Source organism: Mesoplodon densirostris, chromosome 4 (genome assembly GCF_025265405.1).
Source record: "Mesoplodon densirostris isolate mMesDen1 chromosome 4, mMesDen1 primary haplotype, whole genome shotgun sequence".
Taxonomy (NCBI): Eukaryota; Metazoa; Chordata; class Mammalia; order Artiodactyla; family Ziphiidae; genus Mesoplodon; species Mesoplodon densirostris.
The window spans coordinates 4884445-4893712 of record NC_082664.1 but is presented as its reverse complement, the minus strand read 5'-3'; the positions used below and the strand labels follow the sequence as shown (position 1 = coordinate 4893712).

Here is a 9268-nt window from a genome sequence, read left to right as displayed (position 1 = left end):
TGAAGCCTCACAGAGGCAATGGGGGCTGTAACCTCCAAGTTGGTTCCTGTACCACCCTTACCTCCTTGGCACTCTGCCCTTGAGCTGGAGGGTCTTGGGAATCTAGGGGATAACATCTGGAATGGGAGGAAACAGCCCTTCTTTGTAAAGAGTTAACCTGCATGAGATGCTTTTATGTGTTACCTTGGCCCAAAAGGCCACAGAATGACCCAACAGCCCATAAACTCAACTGACGCCAATGACCTGAAGACAGTGATGACGCCATTGCCTGTAGAGCCCCCTGCTGTGTCCCCAGCATGGCTATTACAGTGGCCAGTTCCTTTATTTATCATTTTGGATGTTTAGAAATTGAAATATAGTTGAATTATCATGTCAAGTGTACATCAAAGTGATTCAGTTATACATATGTATATCTATTCTTTTTTCAGATTCTTTTCCATTATAGGTTATTACAAGACATTGAATATTGTTCCTTGCGCTATACAGTAGGTCCTTGTTGGTTATCTATTTTATATATGGTAGTGTGTATCCCAAATTCCTAACTTATCCCTCCTCACCCCTTGCCCCTTTGGTAACCATAAGTTTGTTTCCAACGTCTGTGAGTCTGTTTCTGTTTTGTAAATAAGTTCATTCGTATCATATTTTAGATTCCACATATAAGTGATAGCATACGATATTTGTCTTTGTCTGACTTACTTCATTTAGTAGGATAATCTCTCGGCCCATCCATGCTGCTGCAAATGGCATTATTTCATGTATATATATATATATATATATATATATATATATATATATATACACACACACACATATATATGTATATATATGTGTGTATATATATGTGTGTGTATATATATATATATATATATATATATATATATACACACATACATATATACCACATCTTCTTTATCCATTCCTCTGTCAATGGGCACTTAGATTGTTCCCAGGTCTTGGCTATTGTAAATAGTGCTGCAATGCACATTGGGGTACATGTACCTTTTCTAATTAGAGTTTTCCTCTTTTCTCAATATATGCCCAGGAGTGGGATTGCTGGATCATATGGTAACTCTATTTTTCGTTTTTTAAGGAACCTCCATACCGTTTTCCACAGTGGCTGCACTAATTTACACTCCCAACAACAGCGTAGAAGAGTTTGGCCCGTTTCTTCAATGCTTGCCAACCACAGCCTGCCTCTTTGAGACTGGCTCCTCTCACCAGGTGTACGATGCTTGAGATCCATCCCACGTCCTGTGTGTCTCAATAGCTGGCTCCTTTCCATGGCTGAGCACGTTCCCCCAGCTTGACTCCCAGGCAGCCCTTGCCACGGGTTGGCTTTCATGGACCCGCGTCCACACTTGCCATCTCTTCAGATACTGCTGTTTTCTCCTCTTCACTGAAAGGTTGTCCTGAGCCAGGCTTTACCCATCACAGTCCACAACGTGAACTCTAATTATCATGCAGTTCATCAGGCTTCTTTGTTTAACTCAGCCTCTTCCCTCCGGCTTCATCATATACAGATGGATCCCATGGAGGAAAGCTAATTGCATATGGCGCCACTATTTTAGGTTGGTCAAACTAACAAGCAGCACACATCTTAATCTTTTCAACCACTTTATTTTTAAAAAGCTGAACATCTTTTATACAGACACTACTGGAGCCTCTGTGTTTAGGGAGCTGGCTGTATATTGCTGAAAACTCCTTGCTGACGTTAATATTTGCCAAATGTGATTATGGTTCCACCTCCATTTTGCTTTGCTCTACACACAGTCAGTTCACCAGAGATGGAATAAATGAGGGATGAATGTCAAATCCCAAGCATAGACAGTCACCCGCGGGTCAGCATCAGGGACGTGCACGGTCAACGTAAATGCAGGATCTTGATCAAGCCCGTGCTGTGTAAACACTACTTTAAACCTCATTGATGCAGGGCCCTAGGGTGGCTGCACACAGGTGCCAGATGACTTCTGCTCCACCACCGAGGTAAATTCTACAAGAAGGGCCTCTTCCAGGTAGAAAGTCCTATAAGGAGAACGCGTGCCATTTGTTGACTGTTTGCAGCGGCAGCAGGAGCTGTAGCTTCAGTTATGGGCAAAGCATGCTTGGGACAACAAGGCAGCTTATTCTTTAGTGAAGAACTGGGTTTCACACCCCCTGTTAGTGCCTTCTCTTCATGCATGTGGAGCTCACAGACATGCTCCAGACGAGATTCCCAGCACACGCCAAATAAAGAAATGCCACAGTCTGCGTTGTCAGACTCTTCCATCTCCAGCATTTGCTTCATCAGATGGCCTGGCAGTGCACCTGGTCCAGGTGCCGTCAATGCAAGGCTCTGGGCTCCTGAGTCCTCCTAGCACCCTGATCCACAGCACTGAGACTAGAACCTACCTTCTGGCACCAAGGGGCTCAAAATTATCTTTTACAGAGATGTTTTTGAATCAGAAAAAATTTGTGTATAACATAAGTTTATATATAAAAATTATATAATATTTATCCCTCACACACACACACACACACACACACATCTACACAGTTCCTGTTTCTAGTGCTTTTCATTCCATTGTGTAAATTCTAATATCCCTCCTGTATCCATTTCTTTTTGCCACAAGGACTTCCTTTCATGTATTTTGTAGTGCAGCTCTGCTGATTATAAATTCTTTCAGCCCTCTCATGTCTAAATAAGTCTTTATTTTGCCTTTATATCTTTTCTTTTTTTTTTTTTTTTTTGCGGTACGCAGGCCTCTCACTGTTGTGGCCTCTCCCATTGTGGAGCACAGGCTCCAGACGCGCAGGCTCAGCAGCCATGGCTCACGGGCCCAGCCGCTCTGTGGCATGTGGGATCTTCCCGGACTGGGGCACGAACCCGTGTCCCCTGCATCGGCAGGCAGACTCTCAACCAGGCGCCACCAGGGAAGCCCTTGCCTTTATTTCTGAAAGATATTTTTTGCTGGGTATAGAGTAGAAAGTTTTTGACAGTTTTTCTCTTTTGACACCTTGAGATGTCTCCCTCGAGATCTTCTCACTTGCTTGGTTTCTGATGAGAAATCTGCTTTCACCTTTGCCTTTCTTCCTCTATACTTACTTTATGTTTTTCTCTGGTTGCTTCCAAGGTTGTCTCATTTTTTAATTGAGTTTTAAGCAATCAGGTCATGATGTGACTTGGTGTCATTTTCTTCATGTTTCTTGTGCTTGGGTTTCAGTAACCTTCTTGGATCTCTGAGTTTATTGTTTTTCAGCAACTTGGTAAAATTTTCCACCATTGTTTTTTCAAATATTTTTTTTCTGCTCTTTCTCCCCTGCGTCAGGACTATTTTTTTCATACACATCGAGCCACTGGAAGTTATCTCATAGCTCCCTGAAGCTCTGTTTGTTTCTTCAATCTCTTTTTTGCTATATGTCTCATTATGGGTAGTTTCCATAACTACATCTTCAAGTTAACTAATCTTTTCTTCTACAGCATCTAATCTTTTAATTTCATCCAATGTATTTTTCATCTCAGACATCGTATTATTATCCCTTGACATTTGACCTGTGTCTCTTTTTTATCTTTTTAATCTTTCATGCCTCAACTGAACATGTTCAGTCTTTCCTTTACTTTCCAGAACATAGAGTTATGATAACTCTTTTTATATCCTGCTTATTGATTCTGTCATCTCTGATGGATTTTCCTTCTCATTATAGGTTGTATTTTTCTGCTTGTTTGCATGCTTGGGTAATTTAAAAATTTTTTATTTTATTTTTTATTGAAGTATAGTTGCTATACAATATTATATGTTACAAGTGTATACTATAGTGATTCACAATTTTTAAAAGTTATACTTCATTTATAATTATTATAAAATATTGGATAATATATATATTTGTATATATATTATATATATACATAATATATATATACATACATACCACATCTTCTTTATCCATTCATCTGTTGATGGACAACTTAGATTGCTCTATGCTCCATATCTTGGCTATTGTAAATAATTCTGCTGTATCTGGGTAATTTTTCTTATTGGGTCCTAGACATTGTAAATTGTACCTTATTGGGTGCTGAACATGTTTCTAGCCCCATAAATATTGAGATTTGTTCTCAGACATAATTACTTGGAAACTGTTTGATACCTTCCAGGCTTGGTTTTAAGCTCTGTTATGTAGGACCAGAGTGTCATTTAGATTTATTTTAAGGCTAATTTTACCCCACTCCTGTGCCAATATCCTTCTGAGTTCCCTACCCAATGCCCATGACTGTGAGGCTTTCCAGTTGGGTGTGTGGGGACAGGCACTGTTGCCAGCCCTGCATGACCACAGATGCTGTTATCTATGATTCTTTTCCATGGTTCATTTCCCCGCCTGGGGTAGTTGGCTCACACACATTGCTGACTGTTCTTCCACTGAACACTCAAAGGGGCCCCTCTGCAGATCTCCCAACGCCCCCTCTGTTCACCCCTCTCTTGTTCATTACTCTGCCTGTGGACTCCAGCTGCTTCTGCCCGCTCAAACCCCCAGTTCCCTCCCCTCAACTCAGGAAGACCCCAGGCTCTGTCTGGGCTCCCCCTCCCAGTGCCAGGGCCTGGAAACTCTCTCCAGGCAGTAAGCTGGAGCAATCACAGGGCTCACATTGTTTGTTTCCCATCTCTCAGGGATTACAGCCTTGAACTGTTTGACGTCCAATGTCTGAAATCTGTTGATTGCATATATTTTGTCCAGACTTTTAATTGTTTCAGGCAGGACGGTGAATCTAGTTCCTGTTTTTCCATCTTGGCCAGAGGTAAAAGTTCATCAAGTATTTGCTGAATGTCAAATATTTACTAGGTGCCAAAGATTATTGAATGTCAGGCAGTCTTCTGTACTTTGGGGATGTGTCTGAGGACAAAATCCAACATCGCTACCCTTGGGGAGACCAGTGGTGGTCAAAAAATAAAAAATGAATGTAAGAAATCAATAAATCATATGTACTATGGCATTGGTTTGCTCAGGCTGCCCTAACAAATACCCCAGACTGGGGGCTTGACCAACAGAAATTTATTTTCTCATAATTCTGGAGGCTACAAGTCTGAATTCAAGGTGTGGGCAGGCCTGGTTTCTCCTGAGGCCTCTCTCCTTGGCTCTCAGGCAGCTAGTTTCTCCCTGTGTCCTCAAGTGGCCTTTCTTCCCTACGTGTATGTCCTAATCTCTTCTTATCGGATGCCAGTGTACAGATTGGGGCCCACCCATAGGACCTCATTTAACCTAAATCACCTCTTTAAAGGCTCTATTACCAAATAGAGTCACATTTTAAGGTACTGGAGTTTAGGACATCAACATAAGGATTTGGTTGGGGGGCGGGGTACACACAATTCAGCCCATAAGGCTGTTGGAAGGTAGAAAGTGCTGCAGAAAGAAAAAAAGAAAAAAGCAGAAGGCTTAGGGGGATCAGGGAACAGAAATGGTGCACTTTTTAATAGAGCAGTTAGGTAGGTCTTACTGAGAAGGTGACATTTCTGCTTCAATGCAAACCTTAATGAATTCAGAAGAATTTTAGAGCCACCAGGAAACCAGAACAGCTTCCCTGGAGAGGCTTCACTCCAAGTCCTTCATTCCTGAAAGCCGCCCCCCTCTGTCAGAAGGGTCTGCTGATTCCCCAAGGCTGGGAGGAGCACGGAAAGGAAAAAAGACCATGGACGGGTCTTCTCAGACAGCACGCGGGCCCCGAGCCCTGTCCAAGCCGTAATTAATTGGTATACATGTTCTCAGAGTTTACAAATGTTTATTCTACAAAATCTAGGACTCAGATCCAATGAGAAAAGGCATTTTTCATGGTGAGAGTCTGGGTCTGATCAGGCCTCTTGTGACGGAGGGCAGCTGAACTGAACACACGTCACGCTGGTCAGGACAAAGCATCTGGAAGACCATCATCTGTGCTCGAAATGAGCAGAGTCTCCAGAGCTGAGTTCACGCGAGGTCCCCACCACCCGGGAGGAGACGCTCGTCTGTGCACAGGCCACACGTCTAGGGACGTCTAGGGACGTGAGTTGGGCCGTGTCCGCCCCCATCCTCACCAGCGCCCACCTCCCCCACTGCATCGGCTCTCGGCCTCGGAACCTTCCTCGCCAGCCTGTGCTTCCTCCCAGGGGGAGGCCTGCAGTCTGGGCGGGACGTGGGAGAGGCCTTTTGAGGGGTCGGCTCTTCGGAAAGGTGACGACCGCTGCCCCATCCCCAGGAGCCAGCTGAGGGCACCGCACAAAGACAGACACGCCAAGGCCCCAGCGTCACGATGTGTCTCCTGGTCTCCTCCCTGCTCCCCGCTGTGGACTGAAAAAAAAAAAAAGCGCAACCTAAAAGTTGAGAATTGTGTTTGATTTGGCAGACAAAACTGAGGACTTAAGCCTGAGATGCAGCCTCTCAGATAGCACTGAGGGACTGATCCAAAGAAGTTAGAGAGGAGCCAGGATATTTAGGGGGTTTTGGAGCGAAGAGCAGGTAGTCAGAGCATCAAAAGATTACTGTTGAATAAAGCAAACCAGACGCCTCAAGTTAAGGGATTTAGCACTTTCCTATGCGTGGGAAGATGCAAAATCTGGGCTCATTGAAACCATTCCTTTGACATGCACCTTAGCTCTCTGCGGCCAGTGTCCCTGCTTTCCAATCCTGAGGCCCCTCAGGGTGCACCTCTGTGGGCGGCTGCAGTGGCTGAGAGCTTGGCAGTGGTGTGTCTCCATCCTGAGCTGCTCAGGGCTCACCACTGAGGGCAGCTGTAGTGGCTTGATGGCTGCAACATTTTTTTGCAGGCCACATTTTTCATTCATATCGCCCTCCCATCACCTCGGAAACTCACCCACAGAGGTTGGGAGAACCCAAGGTCTGCCAGAGGTCAGGGTGTCCCCCGAAGCCCATTGGGATACCCCGATGCAGGGGCCCCGGAGGAGGGGCTGGTTGGAAGGGAGCGAGAGGTCTGCTCTGTATTTGGGTGTTTTGACCCCAGCCCGTGATTTCTTTCCAAATCGGTTGCATTGGAACAATTTCCTAAAGCTTTTCTAACACACCCCTAAAACTTAAAGAAAAACTTTGCCCTCCCCTTTCCCCCAAACCCACAAACCCTGAAGGAGGCACAGAAGACAAACAAACAAAGCAATCAAACTTCATCTTTGAAACTCAGGCAGTAATGGACCTTAAACAGCGGGTCCATCTCCCAGGAGAGGACACAGCTTCCCATGCCCAGCTCATCCGGACCAGAGGCCTGTGAGCTGATCGAGGGTCCCTGGCACACCCCGACCCCCATATGGGAAGAGCTGCCCTTAATCCTGTGCTCCCCTGTCCCTGACTGAGGATCCTGGCAGCTTCTGGAATATGCAGAAACCAAATCTCTGCCAAGTCAATTCTCTTCAATGAGCTTGGGTTTAACTTTTCTAAACAGTTCCACTAATCAATATCAGACACAAATCGTATATTCGATGCTTGTAGGCAAAATATATAATCTGCTTAAGGAAACAAACCAAGACAGTTTAGAAACTCCACCTTGCATTTTCCAGCCAGCCTTTCTTGGTCGTAAATGTGATTCTTTAAGACTCGGGGTTCGGGGTTCAATTGGAGTCTGGGGCAAGGAAGAATGTGGGGCTTAAAAACAGCAGGCTGTGTGCACATCCCAGTTACAATCCTCCTCTATGCGGCAGGCTTCTCCAAGTCGCCAGTCCACCACATACACATACACATGCACACACACACACACACGCACACCTCAGTTTCCTTATCTGTGGAATTGTCCATGGAGCGATTGTGTAAGGTTAAAATGCAGTTTGTAAAAAGGTTTCATTGATTCGTGATGGGAATATGATTTATTAACATGTGAATGTCCCCAGAGGCCAATAGAATAAAGAGAATTTTGACCTTGCTGGGTCTTCTGGCTCCGTGTCACCCCCGCTCTAACCCCCCCAGGGAGAGCTCTCTATTTGCCAGCTGGGTTTCAGGCTTTTTTATGATGTAGATTCGGGAGAGAGGGTACAAAAGAGAGAGATGTCAAGGGGAGAGAGAGGGGGGCGATTCTTACTGGCTTGGTGAGTTTCAGGGCCCTCCCTTTGTTGAGGAGAAATACGGCGAATGGGCAATACAGAAAGGAAACAAAAAAGAAGCCAGGCTGAATCTAGCACGTCGTAGAAAGCCAGGAGAGGGGGGCCATGAGAGAGAGAAAGCCATCTTGTGAGATAGGCAAGGAGTGGGGGTTTTGCAATTGCTGGGACGAGGGAAAGACTACAGAGCATCCAGAGAGCGGGAGGAATTGGAGAGGGGAGAGACGAGAGGGTTTACACCAGCCTCGCTGACGCTCTGCAGTGTGCCTCCTGAGGTGTGGTTTCCAAAGACACCAGCCAAGACTGGGATTCCTTTTCAATTCTTTTGTCACTGGGCTGCTGCTTCTGTGTGTGACTCAGTGCTGTGCCTGGGACACCTGGGGCCCTAGGTTTTTCCCGGATACACAGCCACCCATCCACCCATTCGCTCACATCAAATACTGAGTCCCTGTTCTAGCTTCAGCTCTGTGGCTGGCCATGCACGAGGGTGGTGGTTACAGAGACATGCAATACACGTGCCTGGTGAGAGGAGGTGCCAGACCATGCCAGGGAATGTTTCCACTCAGAATGTGCTGGGTGTCATGCCAGGGACAAGCACAGGGGGCTGTGAGTGCAGAGAGGGGCAAAAGTCCCTCTCTTAGAAAAGCTGCGTTGCAGAGGTGGGTCCAGAGGGACAAGGATTTACTGTTAGTAGGTCAAGGAACGAGGGTTGGGAGAGGCACGTGCAGGCACACTTGGCTGAGGGCACAGCATGGGCAAAGGCCCAGGGGCCAGAATACGTGTGGCAAGTTTGTAAACACAAGCATGGCAGAAGCTCTGACCAAAGTGCTATGTAGTGAGAGACGAGAGTTTGGATTTTTACCTGAAGGCGAAAGGCGTCAACAGAAGGATTTAAACCGGGGGATGACAGGTTTTCATTTAGAAAGTTTGCTCTGGCAGCTGCAGGAAGAAAAACACCTGAGGGGTGAAGACTCCACCTACTGCACAAAGCTGAGATTTCTTACCTGCAGCCACTGCCTCCAGGGGGTCAGGCACAAGAGTGTGTGTGTGTGTGTGTGTGTGTGTGTGTGAATGCATGTGAGCGAGTGCATCCGTATTCCAGCTCTGGGACTTCCAGCCGGGGTAGGAACACTGGACCATGTCCCTCCCTCATCCTCAGACCCCGTCCCCAATGTTCCCGGAGCAGGGGAGAAGCTGTGTGGGGCACAGCAGGTGGCCTGGGGCTG

At 46.0% G+C, this 9268-nt stretch overlaps 1 pseudogene; it reads right to left on the bottom strand.

Moving 5' to 3' along the window:
• Positions 1-1338: 1338 nt before the first annotated feature.
• LOC132487995 (AKT-interacting protein-like) lies at positions 1339-2266 on the bottom strand (annotated as a pseudogene).
• Positions 2267-9268: the final 7002 nt, after the last annotated feature.